Source organism: Myotis daubentonii, chromosome 11 (assembly GCF_963259705.1).
Source record: "Myotis daubentonii chromosome 11, mMyoDau2.1, whole genome shotgun sequence".
In the NCBI taxonomy this organism is placed as follows: Eukaryota; Metazoa; Chordata; class Mammalia; order Chiroptera; family Vespertilionidae; genus Myotis; species Myotis daubentonii.
In genome coordinates, this window is record NC_081850.1 from 56,660,843 (window position 1) to 56,686,571 (window position 25,729).

The window sequence follows — 25,729 nt, forward strand, 5'->3', positions numbered from 1 at the left end:
CTCAAGGTTCTGACCCTCAACCTGTGGGTCGCGACCCCTTTGGTGATCGAACGACCCTTTCACAGGGGTCGCCTAAGACCATCCTGCATATCAGCTATTTACATTACGATTCATAACAGTAGCAAAATTACAGTTATGAAGTAGCAACGAAAATAATTTTATGATTGGGTCACAACATGAGGAACTGTATTTAAAGGGCCAGAAGGTTGAGAACCACTGCTCTAGGACATGCCCACTCTACCCTGAGGCCTTCTGCCACTCCCCTCCACTGAGGTTCCCCCAGAAGCTGCCCGCATCCCATGTCCCTCTGGCATGACTGCCTCCCCCACAGTCTGCTCAAACAGTTCGTTCCTCACTTGCTCCCAGCTCTCCGCAGCCAGGCTTGCCGGCCATCCCTGCCTCTGCTCTCTCACCTGCCAGGTCCTTTGCCTGTTTCTTTATTGATCCTAGCGGGGAAACCTCTCTCTCAGACAGAGTTTTCACTGTTCCCGGGGGAATCATTACATATTTCCCAAAGGAGACTTCTATAATTTGACCTTCCCCCAACAGCTGCCTCTGTAATCGGTAGCAGGGCTTTTCAAAGAGTAATCCCTGACGCCCTGAACCAAGATCTTGGGTCTGGGCCAGAAATTCTCAGTGCATCGTAGGTCGTTTCTAACAAGCTGCCAAGGAGAGTTTGTTGCCGTGTAAGTTTAAGAACCACTGCACTCCTCCATCACGAGGGACTATCTCTGTAAATCCCTCCGGAGCAACCACTCTTCCTCCTTCTCTTACAGAAGGCCACCATGCCCCGCGGGCAGCATCGAGGGCAGAGAAAGTACAGTCAGGGCCTCTCAGAGGCCAGACCACTCCCAATTTCTGAGAATGGCAGGATTTTAGAAAGTGAAGAAATGTCAACAGGATTACAAGAATTGTGATATACCCTAATGCAGGGGTCCTCAAACTTTTTAAACAGGGGGCCAGTTCACTGTCCCTCAGACCGTTGGAGGGCCGGACGATAGTTTTTAAAAAAACTATGAACAAATTCCTATGCACACTGCACATATCTTATTTTTAAGTAAAAAAACAAAACGGGAACAAATACAATATTTGTATTTGCATGTGGCCCGCGAGCCGTAGTTTGAGGACCCTGCCCTAATGTTTACACTCAATACGTATATATAGTGCAATATAATTGTGCTAGTCACAGTTTTACAAAATATAAAATTGATAGTACTCAACAGCTAATATGATCTGGTCATAGAAGACAAGTTTAAAGTCTTGTGTGCTGTCCTCCTTCCCCTCCGTGCTCCCCAGTTATATCAGTGTGTTCCGTGGCTGTGTGTTTAACCTCACTTGGAAATAACATCCAAAGTCCACACCTGAGGCTGTTTTCAAATGTGAGGTCTTGGCAATGTGGCCCTCCCGAGACCCACTGTGACTGGCCCTATACGTTATCACTTCCAAAGTGGACCCCCTTCCTGGGGTATATTCCTAGATTTGTTGTATATGAAAAAAATAAAGATCACTCTCCCAGAAGGCGGAAGTATGCCCCATGTTCCCAAACTACGCCCCTCTCAAGCACACACTTTTGTTTGAGGCAAACCCTGCAGACGTTACTGACCTGGGAGAGAAAACCGCCAGATCAGTGTGCACTTGTCATTCTCCATGGTGGACACCTCTTCGTCCTTCCCATTCTCTTCCCCACCCCAACCCTGTCTTGATTAAACTCCCAGCCAGGTCTCCACTGTATTACAGGAAATTAAAGAAAGATGGGATTGATGCTTGGGCCAGGGGAACCCTACTGGTGGCCGTGGTAACAACTAATGAGAGATTTCCAAAAAGGAGGTGAATGGTAAGGTCACATGACCCCTCACAATGCCCAGTGACACCTGGAGGGCTAGGATTTGGTTTCAGGAAGGGAGCGGGTGTGGTTTGTTCTAGTTACGTAAATTAACATTTTTCTTCATGCTCACCTTATTTTAATCAAGAAAATCTGAAAATTTGCAATCAGTGACACTCAATAGAGAAAAGGAGTTGTATAAGGAAGGGAGCTTAACCTCTTCCTTTGGGTCTCATTCCCACTTCACCTGAAAAATCCAGGATTGAAATTTACAATATCTAACCGACACTTACAGTTGGGGTTGTTCTGCTCATACATTTTCTCCTCCAGGAAAAATAAAAGTACTTTCTTTAAAAAAAAAATATATATATATATATATATATATATATATATATATATATATATATATATATACATATATATATATATATATACACATATATATATAATTGATCTCAGAGAGGAAAAAAGAGAGAGAGAGAGAGAGAGAGAGAGAGAGAGAGAGAGACATCAATGATGAGAGAGAATCATGGATTGGCTGCCTCCTGCACGCCCCATACTGGAGATAGAGCCCTGACCAGGAATCAAACCGTGACCTCCACGTCAATGCTCAACCACTGAGCCATGCAGGCCTGGCTAAAAGCAGTTTCCACACCTGAAGGTGTTCTGCTTTCCTATCATTGTACCCAGGTAAAGCAATATCTCCTTGGCAACTTGTGCCCAGGATAAGAAAAGCTGCCTGTCTGAGAGGGCAGGGGTCTCCAAACTCACTTTCTCCTCTCCCAGCACAGACGTTCCAGTGCTACATTCGATCTTAACCATGTGGATTTATTTAGCTACAATGTTATCATCCCCATTAAGCCACAAGTAAGAGACAATTCTCTGCTTTTATTTATAACCTGAAGGGATTATTTTTGAGTTAAGGCTTTAAGAATTCAGATCTATCAGGAAAGAACAGCTTGTGTAATGAACTTCCTGTTTTCATCATATTTGGACACCGAGCCTCCTAGTTGCCTGTTATTATTACCCAGTTAATATGAACTGCCTGAGGTTTATTTTTAGCTGCACTGACTCTTATTGTAAGGACTGCATAACTGCTTTCAAAATGGGAAAACGTAATTATGGGATCTAACACGAAGTTGGGGATATTCTTAGGTCCTTTCACAAGGCAATGGCTTCAAAAAAATGAAAATAGACCCTTTTAAATGGCTAAAGAAAACACAGTTATTTGATCCAAAATAGCCCATTGATTCTTTTACAAACGAAACACTTATTTCACAGAATAAAGTCTCATTTTTGTTTAAGTGACCTAAACCTATGACTTTATTTCTAAGTTCAGAGGAGGGGGAGTAGAGGGAGGGAAAGAATTGGTAGAGAACAGAGGCAGGAAGGGTGTCAGCATCATTTACCAAAAGAGCGAAAGAGTAAAGCTAAGCTGAGAGTACCAAAACCCCTAACCGCTGAGGGCTGAGGAATGTGGGTCTCAGTGCATCATGACTCCCACTGTGAGCACCAAACACCTCAGTCATGGGTGTGAAGGGAGCCAGCGTTCAGTGGGCTACACGGGATCGCCCCCTCACGTTTGGTGGCCTGGAGGTAGTCACACACACAGGCCACTGCCTCAATGCCCCCATCGTCCCTGCCCCCAGATCTTTGCCCACTCCATTACCCATTCGTTCAACAGAAATGTATTGAGCATAAAAGTATAGTAGACTCCAGGAATAAACTGATAATTACAACACCTTCTTCACTCCAAGAGTGACCAATGCATTGGTAAAGAGAAGTTCAGGGGATTCTGCCAGCACAAAAAAGAGGATACCTAACCCAGCCTGGACAAAAGGGGGAAAGTGTCCTGAAGGAGGTGACATCCTGAACTGAGTCCTGAGGAACAGGTTGGGCTTATTCTGCAAAAAAATGGTGCCACAGGCCTAGGGAAAAGCTGAGGCAGAGATCAGATGTGGAAAAGACTGGGGCAAGGTCAGGTAGCCTGACTGAAGTGGAGAGTCAAGGGCACGTAAGCAGAATGAAGGCTGCAATGTTAGGTGGAGGCCCTGTAAACCATAATAAAGACTTTTAGCTTTATCCTAAGAATGATGGGAACAAGTTACTGTCAGTTTCTAAGAGTGGTAATATTTAATAAACATCACTGTGGTTCCAGCAATGTATAAATGGATAAGCAGAATGCAGTACATCCGTTCAACGAATATTATTCAGCCTTATAAAGGACAGAAAAGCTGACACGTGCTACAACATGCATGAACCGTGAGGACATGATGCGTATGTGAGATAAGCCAGTCACAGTCGGTATAATAGCAACTTAATTCTTTTCATTCCTTGAGGCACTTGCTCTGACCAAACACTAATCTTTCTTTCCTGACTCCTATCCTAACAGTCAGCAATCCCAGTGGCTCTACCTTTAAATTAGATCCAGAATCTGACCACTTCTCTCCATGGTAAGCCAAGTCTAAATGACCATCAGATAATCTCCTCGCTAGGCTTCCTGCACCCACTTTTCCCACATCTCCTCTCTACAGCGTCCTCTCCACAAAGCAACCAGATGATGCTTTTAAAACATGTCAGATCATGTTACTGCTCTGCTTGAAATGCTTCAATTTTCCATAGTCTCATTTTTAAAAGCCCTTTAAATGGCCTATATAACCAGGCTCCCTACTCCCTCTCTGGCCTCCCACCACTCTGCCCCCACACTCCGTTCCTGCCCCATCAGCCTCCTTGCTTTCCTCAAACACACCGAGCACACTCCTGCTTTGGGGTTTTTGCACAACACTTTCTTCCTGCATGGAAACTCTTCTCAGAGAGACTCACATAGCTCTCCCTTCGATCTCTGCTCACATGCCACCTGGTCACACTGTTTAAAATAGCAAATTCCACCCCCATATCCAGTGCATCCTATCTCTCCCTTACCCACTTGACTTTTCTCCATAGCACTTAACACCAACTGTCATACCATGTATATTTATTTGTTTATTGTTGACTGCCTTCCTGCCACACACACACAAACACACACACACACACACACACACACACACATTAGAATATAAATTCTGTAAAGGCAGGCAGTTCTGTCTGTTCTGTTCACTGATGAATCCTCGGCACCTAAAATGGTCCCTGGAACATGTTAGATTCACATGATGAATGATGGAAAGAATGAATGAGCAAATGAATGAATATGTTTCCAACTAGATACACTGGTGTGAATTCTACAAAAGCAATGCTACTCAATTTCCTATACTTTTCCTAATAAGACACCATCGTTTTACCCACCAGTTTTAACACATTTCTTCTTAGGATTTAGGCAAAGGTATTGGCTTAATTTAATGACAAACCTTATGTCATAATTTCCTTAAATAATAGAGCTGTAAATGCTACAATAACATGGATCTCTTCGAGGCTTAAAAAAAAATCTATGAAGAACATGCTCATCTAATTTTGATTTTTTTATGAATAGTTATAATGATGAGTAATTAATTTTGATATTTATAGAAAATGAAATGCATTCCTTCCTTTATAAAAATCTAGCACTTCAGGAACAACTAATTCTTGGAGAAAAAAAATTCTCATGGGATCATTAAAATTGGAAGCATGGTACTTACCTAAGCCATAACAGGCACAGCAACTAAATGGGCACCAAATGGTATCCTCCTTGTTGTGCCCAACTCCGCTGAGTTCATCACCTGCCCTGATCTGTATGGAACGCCCAGTGGATGAGTACCAGAGAGACACCATAAGTTTCCTGGTACCTAAGGCACAAAGAGAAACACCCAGTTTCTAACCTGTGTTACGAGCAAAGAAAAGCTGATGTCCTAAATCCAGAGGGAATTTATCATGTATATTTTTAATAACAGATTTTAGGTAACATAAGGCCAAACATCCTCAGCAAAGATATTTGCCAAAAAAATTCAAAAACATTGTTCCCATGGACTATTCTGATATTGAATCTCATAAAGGCTCAAAGCGTAATATGAGACATTTAACTCAGTGGAAGCATTTACGTCAGGAGCAGAGGTAATCCAGCCCAGCTATGTTGCTTCCTGAGGCTACGGCAAAACGCAAGAACAGAGATGAGAGCTCCTAGAAGAGGAAGGGAGAGATCGCCCCTCCATTAAACTGTGTCTCCCCAATATGATGTCTTGGGTGAGCCTTAGGTGGTGCGCAGTTATAAGTCACTTGAGGATTGAATTCCCTGACAAGTGCCTGAAGTGCCAATAGTCTATGATGTTGATTATCCATATGCTTTAAACACCAGATGTGCAGGAAGTGAGCTGACATTCTGTTGTCAGCTTCTTAAGAACCTGACTTGTATTCTTGCCATTTCATTTCTGCACAAAGATGAGCTGCAGGGGTGCCTGCAGGTGACATCAGTAGTTTCCTCAAAATGGAGTTGGAACCCACTCACACACTTAGATGAACACTTTTAAGGACCCTGTACTGTAGATAAGGATTGGGTCCAAGACCTTTCTTAGGGCAGGTGTAACCAATCAACCTTTTCAACTATTTTTTTTAAAAATAAGATAAAAACAACAAAACCAAACACCCTCCTTATGGCCCCAGTTGCACTAAAACCTGGTATGCCTGCCAGACGGCCTTGGCTGGGGGAAAATGCTCCTATGGACCAGAAAGAGTTGACTCCTTGGTTAAGGTTACCTGATGTTATCAACCTAATAATGTTGGAGACCCTCTGCCAAAAGCAGCAGTTTAGCTCTGATAGAGTTGATGCTAAGCTGCTCTTTCTAACAATAATTAGTCAGCAGGTTCGGCTGCTTTTTTTTATAGTATTGTTTATTATAAAACATTACAAAAACATTGACAAAACTCAAAATAAAAGAAGGAAAAAGCCACCCAAAATTCTGCCATCCTACAAACCAAACTGTTTATATTTTTTTTCATGCTCCCTTTCAGTCCCTGTCCATATGCAGATGGAATTTTTACAGTTGTAATCACAGCACAGATACAGTTTTGTAGTCAGGTTTGTCTCCATCCGAATGTTCAATGCATTTTTCCAGTTTTCTCCATTATCCTCATTGTTACTACTAGGAACATTTCACCCCGCCATTCTTAGCAACATCCCATGGGATCCTAAGAGGTGAGAAAGGATGAAAAAATAATAATCAAAAGAATTAGGAGAAAGAGTTATTTTTAAGTTCCCCTTTTAAAAAATGAGTTCTGTAGAATTCAACTTACATGGAAAGGATTTCTCTCACCCTTTGTTCCCATAGCTGGAAACCTTTATGAAAATAGCCCCATTTCCCTACCACCGGGCATGTTTTTGTTATCTTGAGAAAGACCCCTTGCAGGTATTTCCTCTTTACCTGGTTTGTTTTTAAGGCTTCCTTAGTATTTAGGGACATAGGCACATAGACATCTTTTCTTACAGCTGCTATAAGGATTTCTGTAACTTGGGATTTTTTAAGTGTGGATGCTACGTGCTGATTCCACAGGAATATGAGGTGGAAAACTCAACTGTCAAAAGGTTGGGTACCTGGATGTATCTTTCTACATACATGTTCACCTGTAGCTCTTCAGTCACTGGCATTCACACAGGACTGCACATCAGATTTGTCTTGGGAGAGGAGGAGGGACTGGTAAAAAATAGAGATCCCAGGACTCTGAAATGGAATCTCTGGGCTGCTCTATGGACTGATGTTTATAGCATTGTACATCACAAAACGTCAAGTCTCTCTTTCTTAATAACAGCTCTGATGATTATGATGGTTTGTGGATTTTAATGCAAATAGAAGGGAAAGGAATTGTAAGGATTTGGAGAAGGGATGGACCACATGGGCTCTAGAAGTTCTATTGACATTTCTTTGTTTGAGCTAGGCAGGCCTGAAATATGAATACCTGCTTCAATAATCCTAGCAAGCATACCAAAGTGAATAGTTTCCCACCATGTGGTAACCCAACCTAGCCTCAATTCATACACAATCCTGGAGCTCCAAGGGGCTGTGGTGATAATATTGGAGCAGTATTTATCAAAACAATTCTTTTAATTAGAATGGTTTGACCCTGCGAAACTTTAACTTTTAATTCTATGTCTTATATTATTAGAATTTTTATAAGTATGAATTCATGTATTAATTGATTTTTTAAAAATGAAGAGTGGGTTATACTCACTATGTGGTCTTTCAAAGAAATTAACTCATTCATAATCCAATCAGTGTCCTGGCACTTAACCAATCGATTGCTAGTTCCTCCTCTTCGGAGGAGACAAAGAAGGGCAAGGACAGATTCTTTTCCTCTCTTCCTGCATTAGGCAAAGAAGAAGAAAGGCTTTCCAGGAACAAAAACAAAAAACAAAAAAACAACAACAAAAACAAAAAAAGAACACAACAAAAGCAAAGGAGTAGAGTGGTTCTACGTAGCCTGGTGTGTGTGAAGAGTTTGTGATTCACCACCCAACTTCTACTTCCCAACCAGGGGACATTCAGCAATGTCTGGAGTTACTCTTGGTTGTCAAGTAAGAGAAGGGAATACCACTGCATCTGGTGGGTAGAGGTGAGGGATGCTGCTAAACATCTTACAATGGCACAGGACAGCTGCCCCGCCCCTAACAAAAAATGATCCAGCCCCAAATGTCAGTAGTGCCCCAGATGAAAGACCTGCTGCAGCACAGTGTTAGGCAGTGAGCAGCAGGTGGAAAATAAACCTGAGAGGTTCACTGAAGCCAAATCACAGAAGGCTTAGATTTTATGCCAGGAGCTTAGTTGTTTTTTTGTTTGTTTGTTTTACTGGGGATGATGGAGAGCCATTAAAAGGAAATTAACTGATCAAATTTGTATTTTAAATATAATACTCTGAAGGACAAATCAGAGGATGTCATTACTGGTGACAAGAGAAAGCCCTTAGGATGCTATTCTAAAAGCCCAGAAAGTAGGGTGGGGCCTGGAGCCTGTATAGTGCCAGAAGGGATCGAAGGAGAGAATAGGATCAACATACATTTAGGATGTAAAAGTCAACAAGTGTTGGACATTGAATGGATAGGGGGAGGGCAGGAGGTTACCAGGATAACTTCCAGGTTTCTCCTTCAGATTATTGGACCAATGATAGTTAGTTTCAGGAAGAGAAGATTACAGGGGGAAAATAATGTATCCAGACAAAAGTTTCACAAAGGTCTCAGTTAGTCTTTAGAGGAGATAAAATAAATAACAGAATCCACTCATTCAACAAATATTTTAATAGTCACTATCTGTAAAAAAAAAAAAAAAAAATAGCTTATTCCTAGAACTGGCTAGCTCCTGTGCAAGCAAGCAATTAGATTGAGATTTTTTAAAGAAGAAATGTAATGTTATTTTGAAGATGTCTCTGACAGCCTTAATGCAAGGTTCTGCAATTCCAGGAGATGGAAGGTTTCCCTTTTTGAATCTAGAGTCAACGACGCTTAGTGTTCATGTTGAGCGAACCATACCTGTGGCGTTAATTAAGGTTGACAAGAACTTCAGTCAACTACTCAAGCAAGATCAAAATAATTCTGGCAGCAGAGATTTTCTTTTTTTTTTTTTTTAGCATATTTTTATTGATTCCAGAGAAGAAAGAAGAGGGAGAGAGAGAGAAAAACATCAATGATGAGAGAGAATCATTGATCAGCTGCCTCCTGCATGTCCCACACACCCACAACCTGGGGATGTGCCCTGACCAGGAATCGAACTGTGACCTCCTGGTTCATAGGTCCACACTCAACCACTGAGCCATGCCTGACAGACTTAGCAGCAGAGATTTTCTTCTGGAGCCCTTTTCAGCCTCAAAAAACTGGATTTTATTTATTTATATTTTTTTAGAGTTGATGAAAATAATGGATTCTGGCTATTGAGAATACTGGAGACAACAAAATAGAGGCAGCATGGAAATGGAAATGTTTTGGGTAGTATTCAATTCATGCACGTGATTTTAATTTTCTCATACTGAAGTGACACCAAAGAAGATAAAGACCCCAGATTTGCATTGTCAGTGTCCCTGCTGGTGAGCCCAAAGTATTCCTGCACATTTTATGTAATTTAATTTTTGGAAAGGAGAAGTCATTTTTAAAAGACTTATGTCTTAATGAGTCTCTGGATGACTTGATCTCAGTTATATTTAAGATAATATCTTGATAATATGGCCTGGAATTTCTTTCTGATCTCTTTTATGAAGCAAGAGATGAAAGTACTTGTTCTTGCATAGTCCAGCAACATAGCAGTATAACCACGATTTGTTAATATTATAAATAATTATTCATGAAGACTTCCAGAATAAAATATGTGCCATAAATCCTTTGTTATCATAAATGTATTTGTTCACTTCAGTTTAACCTTATCCCTAAAATCTCACTGATTTGAGTATGTGTAGGAACAGATGCAAGGACCGTTTTGAAAGCTCAAATTAAGTTTAATAGGAAAACGTTTACTTTCCACCAGCGTGAAATATCCAACTCAAGGTTGCAAATAAGCTCTGAAGAGCTAATTCTTCAATCATCAATAATGCTGCCCTTAGTTGGAAACATAAGTGAAAGTCCACAGATTTATCCCACAGCCTGCTGTTTACCGTTATTGGACTATGATTATAAATAAGTTTGACCAGATATTTTCCTCTTTGATTCAGACAGTTATTCCTGGAGAAGTGCCTTAAAAGGAAGAATCTGACAATTGCAGGTTTCTGATGGATGTAGCTCCGGTGGAACCGCTGCCAATCCTGGCATTCAAGTCCCCTGAAATTATGTCAGCTAATGAATACTTAGAAAACATAAAGTTCAGAAGGCTGTCAAATTACTGTACAGTTTGAAGTAATCGGTACATGCACTGTAGGAAAAACATATATGTTATTCCTACATATTCCTAGATCAGGGGCTGGATTAGTTCATAAATTCCACCATCTACAAAGTTAATTTTTATTCAGTAAGTGCCACCTATGTGCTGGCCACCATGGGAGTTTTCACAACAAGGTTTCTCCATTCATCCATAAAACAGTCCTTTGAAGCAGTCGTTGTCGTCTCCCATCCTATCTAATAATAGACAAAGACTGAAATTAACCGTACCTTCACTACGCCTCCCATTGGCTAATCAGCGAGATATGCAAATTAACAGCCAACAAAAATGGCGGTTAATTTGCATACATACGCTCAAAGCAGCAGAGTGAAGACTTGAAGGCGCCTCCGGCCACCGGAGCAGCGAGAGGCTTGAAGGCGCCTCCGGCCAGAGCAAAGGCCTGGGTCCCAGGGGCCAGAGGAAAACCGGTGCCGGCAGCCAGGGGAAGGGAAAGCCTATTGCACGAATCTTTTCTAGAGATTTCTTTATCTCTAGCTTAGAGATAAAGAGCTACAGCCCAAAGTCATCTTTCTGATCATTGCTGGAGGTAGGATTTAATCCAGGTCTTCTAATAAATCTCCCCTTTTGGCATTATACTCTTCTACTTTCTAAAACTCCAATTTCAAGAACTTGAGGTCAACATGAGCACAGAGCAAAACGGCAACCACCTATGAGCCAAGAAGAAAGACCTCACAGGAAACCCATGATGCTTGCTTCCTGATCTCAGGCCTCCGGCCTCCACAACAGTGAGAAAATAAATGTCTGTTATTTAAGCAGTCCTATCTAATGCAGTTTGTTACAGAAGCTTGAGCTGAATAATAATATGAGTGTCGAGTTTCAGTTTGGAAGGAGGAATAAGTTCTAGAAATCTGCTGTACAATAGTATGCATGTAGTTAACAATATTTTACGGTATACTTAAATTTTGGGGGGGGGAAAAAACTCGAGGTCAGCATGTCAATCCGAGTTCATAGTTTTCCATCCCAATTTAGCTCCTTCTATGAAAATTCACCATTCCTTTGTCTCCTTCCCACCCCCATGACAATCAATGGTCAACTCCTCCTATTCTGAGGGCTCCTGTCCTGCCTTCAAAACCCTTGTTATTATTCCGAGTGGCGGCTGTAAACTAGCATCACAGGCCCCACCCAGATCTACTAAACCAGAACCTGCACTTTACAAGATCTCCAGCAGATTCCTGTGCACATTGAAGTTTAAAAAGCACATCTGCAGTCCAAGTGACAGGTCCTCTCCATCCCTGCTACCATCGTTATTCATCAGGCTCTCAGTCTCTGATCCCAAGTGTTTACCAATCTCCTAATTAGCCTTCCCCATTTTTCATCTCTCCCCAATCCTTCATCACCCAATTCCTATTCATAAAACACCAATACATTGACTTTTCTAAAGAAAAGATTGAGGCCCTCTCCCCTACCCCCTGACTCAAAACTTTCAGTTGCTCCTCAGGACCTATGAAAAATAATAAGTACATAGTCTGTGCCACATATTTTATAAACTCTTTCCTGAACTAACATGTATACTCCTTACACCAACTTTATGACATTGGCACTAGTATTATCTCCATTTTAGAGACGAGAACTCTGAGACTGAACAAGGTTTAATAAATTGCCCCAGGTCATGTAGCTAGTCAATGGCAGAACCAGGATGAAGGCTCCAGCTAGCTCCTCACCTGGCCTCCAATGCTCTCCAGCTTTACATGAAAAAGGAAGAGAGGGTTTTTGTCCATGCACCTACTTTTTGCAGAAATTTTCCTAGGAATTTCCACTCTATTATGCCATTTAAAACTCACAAAATCCTGCAGCAAGTTTATGTCATTATTCCCATTTTTACAGATGAAACTAGGGATTAGAGAAAGTTGAACCAAAGTTCAGTTAACTCCAAGCCAACATACTTTCCTCCTATACCTGATTAGGGCTACTACTCTTTCCACTTAGAGAGTGTTCCCTGCCTCTCTAAATGCCCTAAATTCACTATCTTTTAAAGCCAGTATGGATTCTAAGCACAGATTGTTCCCTTTTCTTCCAATTCGGAAGTGCTCTTTTCCTCCTCAGAAATCTTAATAGCTCTTTACCTCCAATTTTCCTTTGGCACTACTTTGTATTTTCTTTTACGGTTATTTTTGCATAAGTGTGCATATGCATGAACATTTTCAGAATACTGGACTCTACCTCCTTTCAGTAACTGCGATTATTTTTCCTAAAATTTTAGAGGATTAATCTAAGGAGACAAATGAAATTACAGCCATAATGTTAAGAAAATGTAATATGAATTCATGAACAGGAAAAAATGCATGTGTGATAATTGAGGACTGAGACAAAAATTATTACCCTGAATAAAGACAGAATTTGAGAAACAGAAAGTTGCCATTTACTCTTTAATTTCTTCCCATAAAAATCAAACAAGATGCTTTCTGGATTTTCCACCAGTTCATCCGTTATTTCTGGCACTTTCTTACATCTTTCATTCTATTTTATTTTTCCTATCAGCTATTATTTGTTACAAACAATTATTTCAGCTACATCCATTCTGATAATAGTTCCAAAATTACCTCAATATAATTCCAACCTTTTCTTACTACATGGCCACAAATAGCTCCCATTAAATTAAATGGAATATGAAGGGAAAGGAAGAGAAGACTTGGCTTAAATATCCTTTTAAGGACTCCTACTGTGATAGTTCCTGTAACACTAATAACCCATTGACAAGTAAGTTTAAAGATTTACCAGCCCATTATTTTTGCAAGGCATATGTCACATGCTATTTGTCATCCAAAAAAATAAAATTTACATTTTTACCATTACTATTTATTACTATTTTACTCATCACAGTAAAGGGCTTTATGGTCTACAACTAAAGGCAATTTTATAACTCAGTAAGTATTGACAGCAATAAGAAAACATTAATTTCCTCATCCACTGATACTGACTCCAAAATCTAAATAAAGGCCAGTGGTAATTATTCCAGTTTGTTTTTTTAATGTGTGTCTAAAAGCAGAGATTTGAAGTGTATTTCCAGAGTGCCTTAAGATCCACTTTAAGAAGGGGATGGATGTAGTATGCACTTTTGACCTACATCCTATCTAGTAGAGCATCTCACACTGGTTTCTATGGAACACCCTGTAAGACAAACTGTGAGGTATTTATTTTAAGTTGAAGGAATCCCCAAAAACAACTTCACACATGTGACATTTTTTCTATCCTGTTCATAAGAGATTTTGGAATGAAATGGAAGTCCCATCCTAGATAATAAAAGGCTAATATGCAAATTGTCCCCTTGGGAGTTTGACCAACCACTTATTATGCCATGTGCTGACCACCAGGGGGTGGCACGGAACAAAGGAAGGCCCCAGCCAGCAGCCAGCAGCTGGGGAAGGAGGGCCCCAGCCGGCAGCCAGAAGGCCCTAATTGGCCCTGATTGCCGGCCAGGCCTAGGGACCCTACCTGTGCATGATTTTCATGCACCAGGCCTCTAGTTTATTAGACAAGGCAGGGTAAAAGTGAGTTTACAGTTGTTTATGTGGAAAATATTACAATAACTAATATATATTAATACAAGAATAAACTGTGCTTCATGTACTCTCACCTGTAAAACTACTTTTGTCCTATCCTGTACACTAAGAGCTAGAAACTCAAGCATTCCTTGTAGTTTGTACCATTTAAGATAGAATACACATTCCATGAGAGGAGGCATCTTGACTCTTTTGCTCACTATAGATTTTCTAACACCTGGCACAGTGCCTACCAGATAATTTGTGCCTAATAAAATACTTGTTAGTAAACTTCCCTAATTTCACAGATGAGGAAACTGGAGGGCAAAGCAGTCAAATGACCTAACCAAAGTCACGCAGTAACTTTGAAGCAATGCTAGCACTGGAATCTACAATTCTTGCTTGGTATAATTTCCACTGATTTCAGCATAAGCAAATGCAGGTGTCATCGTGGGGGCAGAAATGAATGAGAACCAAAAATAAAAAGGAAGCCTGGAACCGTTTTTCAAACACCTCCCCAGAAGACAAGAATAAAGTTGTACATCGATTGGGAAGGGAGTATCCCCCCCCCAAAAAAAAATTTTAATTAAGAACCTGGCTGGTGTGGTTCAGTGGTTGAGCATCGACCCATGAACCAAGAGATCACTGTTTTGATTTCCTGTAGGTCAGGGCACATGCCCGGGTTACAGGCTCAATCCCCAGTGGGGAGCGTGCAGGAGGCAGCCAATCGGTGATGTTTCTCTCTCGTCAATGTTTTTATCTCTCTATCCCTCTCCCTTCCTCTCTCTCTAAAAGAAATAACTAAAAACATTTTTTAAAAGAACTAAGAACTCTCCCATGAATAAATGAACAAATAAACAAAAAACCCATCTATCTAGTTGATGGGGGGAAATTTTTTCAGGAGCTTTAGAAAATTAGTTTTTAATAACAGAAAATTAACCCATATAAGGGAAAAAAAAAAGTCCACAAAACATAGCAGGTTAGCTATAAACTGAAAACTAGACCAAATATAACTTGAGAAATACTTTGAAAAGGATTCCAAAGGCAATAAAATACTTTTTATAACATTTTTTTTTCAAAAGTGGGCTAAAGAATCTGAATAAGAATTTAATGATCAGGGTCTAAAAGTGGTACGCTCAGGGAAAAAATCAGATAGCAAATTGGATAAGTGAATCATTTTTCTTGGTCTTCCTGGGAAGGAAATGCTAGAGGGGAGATTCATGCATAATAAGTATATTGAAATATACAAGTTACTCCTTCTATATCAAATACTGGCAAATGCCCATGAGTGAGCAGGAAAAAGAAAAGAGGTTTCACTCTGTGTAAAGTACATATTTATGCAATTGAGGAGAAAAAACATACTCTCAAGCCTAGATCATAACACTACTCTAACCCAGAGACAAAACAGAAATTCCATGAAGGACATTGCCTCGACATGAGGCTGCAGCCAAAAATTCCATTGAAAATGCTGCTAAATAGCACCAAGTAGAGAAAAACAAGCAAAAAACATTGCCTACTTTTATTTAAAACTGTGGTTTATCCACACTGGAAGAAAACATACATTTCTGACTACTCATGTTAAGAATAATGTAATAGAGGTACTAAAAAAAAAAAAAAAGAGGGACTAATGGTCAAGGAGATTATGTAACTAATATAAACTATCAAGGCAAAGTTTATGATCTTGAAAGTGTACTTAAACTGGGAATTACGGTACACTACCCTGCTGAATGGTCTATTCCATTACGTGAATGTGGCTACCATTTTGCTAAGTGCTGACTCATGTACCAAGCATTGTGCTCATCACTTTATATCCATTATCTCATCTAAACTTCATAATAAGGATGTAGGCATTAGTGTTGTCACTTTACAAATAAATGGACTGAAGTTTAGACAGTTTAAGAAACTTGTCCTATTTAACACACCAAATGAGAGCCTGAATATGAATCAACGCTGGTCAAACTTTTGCATCAAGATTTTTAACACTGTTTTCCCCACCCTATGCCTACCCATTCATTGGACTGTTTTTTTGTTTTGTTTTTTTGTGCTTTGTGTGTGGCTGACTTCAGTCTCACCACGATACAGCAAATAAATAGCTATAATTCTAAATACGTGCATGACAGACCATGTCTCACTTGACTTTTATCCTCAGAGCCTAACCATCACCTAGAACAAGGTAAAATGTTCAGTAGGTGTTTGCAAAATGAAGTGAGTTGAATAAATATAATGCATATTATAGTAATACAGAAAATTTCTGACAAAAATATTGTTGATTATGTGTGGGAGCAAAGCCTATACTTTAAAAATTGAGATTTAAACAACTGCAATAGACAAAGGTTAGACATTTCTACTACCAGTACATCTGCTCTGACATAAAGAAATGGCCATTGTAGCAGTAGGGACAGAACTGGATCAGTGGATCACAGAAAATCCATGACTTAGACAGTTTCCGGTTGGAAACAATAAGACCAACCCTGGTTAATCACTGAGAAAAAGGAACTCATTGAAAGAGCTAGGCTTTAAATATAAGCAGAAACCAAGAAAATATAGGTAACCAGAGCCACTGCCAAGGCCACATAACAGGAACAGCTGGGTTGACGCTAAGCCACCACCACTGAACTTTGGATGGTACAGCTGGACTGCCCCCACCTGCCCCTTAGAAAACTCTGCTACAACTACTGACACAACCACCACTGGATGCTGGGTACCACAGCCACAAGAATTCTACACTGTCACTGCTTCTTTAGGTAACTCACCTCAGATTCAAATTTGTGGGCTGCAAATTCAAGCTGCAAGGGGGGGAAAATAAAACCCGGCTCTTTTGGCCTCGGCCATGGAGTGAGCCCTGCTTGTCTTCACATCTTACACTAGATTCCAAAAGCATAGAAAGTGAATTTTAATACTAGGTGACCACAACAAATATATTTATACTAGAGGCCCGATGCAGGAAATTCATGCAAGGGGCTCGGCCTTTGCAGCCCCAGCTGCCTCAACCATCGCAGCACCAGCTTCGTCGGGAAGGTCGTCTGGACAGTCGTCCTGCTGTTTGGTCTAATTAGCATATTAGCTCTTTATTATATAGGACTATAGTCCCAGTGCATGACATTCATGCACTGGGGGTGAGGGGGTGTCCCTCAGCCCAGCCTGCACCCTCTCACAGTCTGGGATCCCTCAGGGGATGTCCACCTGCCGGCTTAGGCCTACTCCCCGCCCCCCACTCCCGCCACCGCTGCTGCGCTCGCCAGCCATGAACCCGGCTTCTGGTGAGTGGCACTCCCACTGTGGGATCGCAATGACCACCAGGGGGCAGCTCCTGCATTAAGCATATGCCTTCTGGTTGTCAGTGTGTGTCATTGAGACCAGTCGTTCTGCCATTCGGTTCATTTGCATATTAGCCTTTTATTAATTAGGATATGTATTTACTACAAAATTACAATCTGAGAATATGACCTAGAACTGGATTAGGACTGGCCTTCTAGCTAGCGGGTTCTCCAAAACCTAGCAAGGGGGAATAACACCTCAAAAGTATAGCAAGTGGGCTGCCTCCTTGGGAAATGGAGCATGAGCTGTATGGGCACTGAAAGGCACGTTCCCATAGGGTCCCATGAAAATACACTCCCTATGTCACAGATTGGCAATCATGGCTTCCTCCTTTCCCAAGTCCCTGAAGTTATGGCATACCTGTGGCCATCACTTCTTACCACACCTGTTCAGACATTTGTTGATTACTTCCTCCTAGGCCAGTGATGGCAAACCTATGAAATGCGTGTCACAGGTGACACGCAAACTCATTTTTTTGGTTGATTTTTCTTTGTTAAATGGCATTTAAACATATAAAATAAATATCAAAAATATAAGTCTTTATTTTACCATGGTTGCAAATATCAAAAAATTTCTATATGTGCCATGGCACCAGAGTTAAGTTAGGGTTTTTCAAAATGCTGACACGCCGAGCTCAAAAGGTTTGCCATCACTGTCCTAGGCTGCAGTGATGCTTCTGATGCCCTCGTAACAACAGCAGTGCTTGCGTTTACTTAGTTCTTACTAAGTGCCCAGAGCTATGCTAAGGGCATTATAGATACTGAATCATTTTATTCTCACAATAACCTTAGGAAGTAGGTACTAAGATTACACTCATTTTAGGGATGAGGAAAATGAGCAGAGAGGTTACTTAACTTACCCAAGGACACACAGAAGCTGAGCTGCAGTGTCAAGGCAGGAACCAGGCAGTCTGGCTGCAGAACCTGTCCTCTTCACTGCCTCCCTTGTGAGAGGATTTTGGGCAAGCCCTACTGGACTGCTGGGTTTTACCATGCACTTCCTTAATAAGATCACCTGCTACAGAAAATTCGCATTGGACACTTCCAGCATCATAGTAGCATCTCCAATACTCCCACTTGCACACCTTTATTGGCCATTATGGATCAAGTCTAATTACCAAAATGAAACAATGGGAATGATATTGGGAAGAGAAATCACAGTAGAAAGACGAAGCAAACTGGGTGGTGAGTCCCACTCCGCAGCTCTGGCTAACTGAACTTTTGATGGATCTCAATGTGTTGCACTTGCTGAGGGACCATGAGGAGGGTCTGTGTCATCATTGTGTTCAGAGCTTGAATGAATGTATATATGTATGTATTTCTAATATGAAACTATTCTGAGGTTAGTCAGCACTATTTCAAATCAGCATTGTTTGGGGTGTGCCTATATATTATTAATTTATAATGTGGTGGCAATATATTTATGGTTAAGTTGGCTGTTCAATGAACTGTATATAATCCATTTAATATATAAGCAGTTCTCCTTTGTTCCATTTTGCTATTATTTTTTCCATTATCTTACCATAAAAAATTTCAGAGAAAAATTGAAAGAACTCTATAGTGAACATACATACACCTACCAACTGAATTTTATAATTAGCATTTTGGTACATCTTCATCACATATAAATCCATGATTCCTTCTACCCACTCATCAATATATCTTATTTTTAATGCATTTCAAAGTAATTTGCAACATCAGAACACTTTTCCCAAAACACTTTAGTGAGTTTAATATTTATTTCCAGTTCTTTTGAGATAAACTATATGTACAGTTAAATGCAAAAATCTTATGTAATAGTTGATGAGTTTGACAAATGTAAAGGGGTCCCTTAGGAGATTATAGAACAGTAGCATTAACCCAGAAAGTTCCCTCTTGCTCTTTCCCTGTCGTTCACAGCCCAGATAGCCCCAAAGGCAGGCTATGTTTTGATTTGTTCTGATTTGTTTCATCATAGACTAGCTATACTTGTTCTAGAACTTCATATAAATAGAATCATAGTATGTTTACTTTTTTCATATATTTTTATTGACTTCAGAGAGAAAGGGAGAGGGAGAGAGAGATAGAAACATCAATGATGAGAGAGTATCATTGATCGGCTGCCTCCTGCACGTCTCCTACTGGGGATCAAGCCTGCAACCCAGGCCTGCGCCTTGGCCAGGAACTGAACCATGACTTCCTGGTTCATAGGTCAACGTTCAACTACTGATCCATGCTGTCCAGTTACTTACTCTTTTTTATACATCTTTCACTTAGTATAGTTTTGAGGGTTTTAAGATTTTATTCATGTTATTATGTATAGAAGCAGTTTGTCATTTTTATTGCTAAGTAGTATTCATTGTTTGAAGATACTATAGTATCTTTACCCATTCTCTCATAAATGGGCCCTAGATTGTTTTCCAATTTTTATTTATTATGAAAAACATTGTATGAACATTTAAGTGTAAGTGTTTTTGTGCACATATTTTTTATTTTTCTTGAGTAAATACCTACGAGTAGAATTGCTGCATCATTAAGAAGTTGTATTCTTAACTAAACTTCCAGACTGTTTTCCAAAGTAGTTAAACCATTTTACATACCCACCAACAATGAATGAGTGTTCTGGTGATTACATATTCTCTCCAACATTGGGTGATACCGGACCTTTTAATTTTATCTATTCTAGTGAGTATTCAGTATTAGCTCATTGTGGTTTTAAAATACATTTCCCTAATTACTAATGACGTTGAGCACATTTTTCATGTACTTATTATTGACCATTTGTATATCTTCCTTTGTGAAGTATCTGTTCAAATCTTTTGCTTATTTTTATTAGGCTGCATTTATTTTTATTATGATGATTTTTTATAAGATCCAAGTTAAAAGAACTCTTTCAAGTCCATAAAACAAGATATATGAACTGGGCTGCTCTGAGTCACATTTTTAGTCATTATATTAGTATCTAGATCAGGGGTGGGCAACCTTTTTGTGAGTGCGTGCCAAAACCAGCAAAATCTCTGACTCAAAATTCATCTGCGTGCCAACCCTAATTTTTTGAGAACATGCTACGCCTACTTGATATCTCTTAAGGTGTACATATGTGAAGAATCTTGAAGAAATAATAAAATTCATTCAAGTGACAGAAACACAGTATATGATGATGAAAAATACATTTATTTTTTAATGTATACATGTACACTGATAGTCTGACAGAAAACTTTATGACTCCGTTTGATATTATCAGTGGGCCTTTTGCTGCTGCATCACTGATGACAGAGATTTTACATCAGGTTTATATTTCGTGACCTTCAGAGATATGCACGAGCTACTACTTTCATCCGTCAGGCTACTTCTATTAGGAGACTTAACAAAATGCATCACTGAGAACAAAGATTCACAAGCGTATGTGGATGAAAACATGGAGAGTAACTCTGTTGCAAAGTTTTTTAAACAGAAAAAATTTTCTGGAATGGCATTCCAAGTCCTCAATAGTTCGTTTTCGACACTATTGAAATTGCTCTTCCCCTCTCTCGTCAATCCATATCTATGGTCTTCAAGATAACTTGTTATGGAAGATTATAAGAGAGGGTTTCGCATGCCAGCAAAAGTTACTGGCGTGCCATGTTTGGCACGCGTGCCAGGGGTTGCCCACCCCTGATCTAGATTAATAAAAACTTTGCTTTCCTATTTAAAAAGTTGAAACCCAATTTTTCAACAAATTCTTTTGAAAACAAACAAACTAAAACCTCTTTCTTCTCATACTGAACCTGTATATACAGGGATATATACAGGGGTCATATACAAATGTTGGACTCCTAAGCAAATGTTAAACTCCCTGGCCTATGTACACATTTCTGTAAAACAGTATGTACCACTTCCCCCCATTCTAAATCAGTGCTTAATGTAAGGCAAGTCATTGTGCTGTACACCGTAAACTTACACAATGCTGGATGTCAATTATATCTCAATAAACTAGAAAAAATAAATCAGTGCTTATAACCTGCTGACAATCGCTTTTTTCTCTAGATTCTCTGAACTTCAGAGCTCAAACCCCAGATCTTGCCATTCCTTTCTAGATAAGATTTTGATCTTCTATCTTCTAGAGAACAATCTTGACTAACCTTAGACATGAATCAGCCTCCTGACTAATCTGGTTGTTCTTAAGTCATCTCACTTGTTCTACCTGATTTCCTAATGACGTTGCTCACTTTGAACACTCCGTATATGCTCAGCAAAAGTGTTATCAATGCAAGTCATCTAATGGAACGAATGTTATAGAGGAAGAGATGAGTAAAGTAGACAGCTTGAAACTCGGGTTGCACGGTAACAGAAATTCAGCTTGAATTAGATTAGGCAAAAGGGAGGATCATATTGGTTTGAGTGCTACAAGAAGGACAAGACTACAGCCGGACCTCAAAGATAAGTCACTTCAATATCAGCAACTTTGGAACCATAAACCTGAGTTCCACCAGAATTTTCTGTCTCATTGCTTTTCTATGCAAATTTATTTTGTTCCTTGAAACTAGCTGCAAGCATATGATGAGGAAAATAGCTACCATTCTTCATCTCTGCTTTACCACCACAGAAGTACAGGCCATGCTTTCACTGGTCCCTGGTTCAAAAATCCAAATGGTGAGTTCTGACCACCCATCAGCCATCAACTGTGGCCAGATCACAGCATATTTCCTGTGGCAGGTCCAGAAGAAGCTGCCTGGGAGACGGTTGAAATTGTATGTCCATCATCTAGGACAGAGGTCTGAGCTACAGTAAGACATTTTGAACCCACAAGCAGAAAGGTGGTAATTCAAGCCATGCAATTGGATGAAATGATCTAGGGGAGTGTGCAGAATAAATAGAGAAGAACCAAGGACAGAAGCCTAGATTGTATCACTTTAGCCTGTTTTACTATAGCCTGTTTCTCAATTATAAAATATACTTGTTTGTAAAAAGTAAAAATATAAGAAAAATTGAACATCAGTTGAAAATTGGCATACAACATATAAAGGGACAATTTTTTACAGAAAACGCATGCACACAATAGGAGTTGTGGATGATTCACTTGGAAGGGTGTAATGATATTTGACAGAGTAACCCCCTCAAAGGACCTTGAGTGGAAATATTCTGCTTTCACCTCAAGTGGGAAGTAGGTATAAGGGAAGACAGATGGTATAACCCACACAGATATTCTCTCTGAAAGCCAAGTGCTAATGTAAGTACTTCTTGTACTAGTTCTTTGATAGAGAGTGTCTGGAAGTCCCTTTAGAACGGCCTCTGTTTTGCCCAGGTCATGAAAGACCCATGATATGAGAGATGCAGTGAGTTGAAGGAAACTAGCAGGGTTGCAGACAACAGCAGCTACCGAACTGACTGCCGTAGAGTGTAGCAAGTTGTGGTATGAGAAGTCTATGGCATTTAAGAAAGGTGGATCCCCAAACTTCCTGTCAGCTGATATCAATGGCTTGAGTGACAGGTAGAATGTTTACATTACATAGTTATAACACTTAGGTATGGACACAAACCAACCACCATTTATTTATTTATTTATTTATTTATTTATTTATTTATTTATTTATTTATTTATTTAGAGAGAAAGAGAGAGAGAAACAGCAATGATGAGAGAGAATCATTGATCGGCTGCCTCCTACATGCCCCCCATTGGGGATCGAGTGCACACTTGGGCATATGCCCTGACCGGGAATCAAACCGTGATCTCCTGGCTCATAGGTCAACGCTCAACCACTGAGCCATGCTGGCCAGGCCCAACCACCCTTTTACTGACATAATATGTTTCTCTGACTTGGAAAATCTCTGAAAGGAAACTGAGTCTCACTCTTGGGTTCTCAAGTACACATTTTTCAGAGTTGACCTAGAGATACTTCAGGAAGCTTGCAAAAACTATCCAAAGCAGAGACTTATATGACAGTAATCATACAAGTATATCATGTCCCCTAAGAAGACCACGATTCCTCAGTCACGGCACTCATCTAAGATGTCGTTCCACAGGTGTTGGAAGATGGCCAAGGAGTGCAGATGCCAAGCGGCCTCACAATATACAGAATGGGACAAAAGTAGGTTTATAGTTGTGAAGACATGAAACACAGAGTATATTCCTGTTTGTTATTTATCAATTACTGCATTATTTTCCATAAGAACAACTGAAAACCTACTTTTGCCCAACCCGGTATTAGTCAGACTCATCATAATATTCCTGGAAGGATGTGGTTTACTTGCCACTTTCCCAAGAACAAAGTTATAACTGTCATGGCTATCAAATTTCATAAAGATTTATGCCCCATGTTTAGGAAGATCAATGATACTGATGATAATAGCTACCATTTATTGAGTTTCTATCATGTGCCTGGCCCTATGCTAAGACCTGTACATGCATTAGTTACTTTAATTCTCACAACAGTCCCATGGTGGATAAACAATGCTCATTAGCAACTTCTATCAGGTCACATATTTAGGAACTAGTAGTGTCAGAATCAAACCCAGTTCTTCTTGGTCCCCGTGCTTATGGTCTTTGCTTTATGCTATTATGCCTCTTCCACTGAGAGCCAGTACGTGTTGTATATGATGAGTATGCTGAGGTCACAGTTGTCTTGCTAGAAAAGGTAAACACCATTAATTTTTTTATTAAAGAGAACCAAGATAGCCCCACAGGAGGTGTGGAAAACTGATAAATACTACATCATAAATGTTGTCATACTCATAAGGGACTTCAGCCTTGGGTTGAAGAGAAAGAACAGCTTTGGGTCTGTGTCAATAGAAATACCAGGTTCCAGCAACATCGTGGGCCATCCTGGTGGTGAGCACAGAACATGGGGGCAAGGGAAGCTCGTCTGCCTTCCCATCTGAGAGTTCTTACCTGTACATGGTAGAGTGTTTCAGAGCTCGTGGCACAGAGGTAGCAAAGTGGATGGCACATAGCCAGACACCAAGGAAATACTGGTGGCAAAAATTTGAAGTGAACTTAAAGGTGTCTGGAGCAGACTTCAGGGGAAGTTAAAGTAGCTTGAGTATCCAGTGAAAAATAGCCCCAGGCACTCTTGACTTACTCCTCAGACACAGTGTAAGGTGGCATATTTTTAGAATGTGGCCTCACAAATAGGGATCGCCATGGACAATGTCCAGGCTTTTGAGTCAGACAAGGAGCATGGCCTGCCATACCAAGCCTTCATCCACAGAAACGCCCAATACTTGGTCATGGAAGCTGGATTCTTTGGTTAGGAACACCTCTGACATGCAGAACACCCATTCCTAAACTGAGACCCAAGAGATAGGGAGGGTCAGAAACCAGCTGCTCCCTTGTGGGGACTTGAGTATGGATGTGGGCTGCCAGCAACAGTGGGGAGACACACACACACACACACACACACACACACACACACACACACGTAGAGAGAGGTATATCACTAGCATTTACCTCTGACCCAAGGACTAGTTCTACCAATTCAGAAAAATGTTAAAGGTTTCAGTACTAGTTGTGTGAAGGGCTCTCCCGTGGCCTCCTTGGAATTCAACCAAGAAAACGGAATCATTCCATTCCAGCTCCTGGGCAGTAGGCCAGGACTATGACTGACCCCCACCTAACGCTGAAGCTCATGGACATCACGGATGGCATTCCCATCTGCTGTCACAGCGGGATAAAAGATAACCAACTACCACAATGTGCTTTGAAAACACAAAATGTCTAATAAAACTCATATTTTTCTGAAATCATTTTCTAATTACTTTCAATAACCCCCCAAAAATGGCTAGAGAATTTGCTAGGCAGGAATAATAACAATATTCTACCTGTTACTGTGACAAGTCTGTCTATTCTCTCTGTGGCTACTAAAGTTATGAGTGAAAACGACACAGAAGGGCTATGTTCATTTAATTTGGCCCCTAATGGTCACTACTGAAATTCAATAGAAAGTTATTATTTGATCTGTCCACAAATACAAATAAGAATATGTGGGCAGGGGTGGGCTAGAAGGGGTCAATGGGGGAGAAGGGGAACATATGTAATACTTTCAAAAATAAAGATTTAAAAAAAAAAAAAAAGATTATTACTTCCCTACCACCTCTAAGGAAATTTAACCTTTCTTGGAGCTCTGCTGAAAAACGAGTTCTCAGTAATTCAGTCTAATTTTTATGATGATTTACAGAAACTTAAGGGACTGTCTTGAGATCTGAGAATAAATTAAACACTTTTTAAAACATTTTAAATAATTTTCTCATTCCATTGCTAAAAATGATTACTTCTGATTATATAATAATTTCCCAGACTATTGTCCACAACTATAATTTTCACAGTAAAAACTGGCCTTT

General features: G+C 40.1%; 1 long non-coding RNA gene across 2 annotated transcripts in view; it reads right to left on the reverse strand.

Annotated features, from left to right (window-relative positions):
- Positions 1–25,729, reverse strand: part of LOC132212207 (uncharacterized) — a 126,567-nt gene that overhangs the window by 65,658 nt on the left and 35,180 nt on the right. For both annotated transcript variants that reach the window (XR_009447683.1, XR_009447682.1), the window contains exon 2: positions 5,434–5,580. This is a non-coding gene — a long non-coding RNA (uncharacterized LOC132212207). The remainder of the gene's footprint in view (positions 1–5,433; positions 5,581–25,729) is intronic.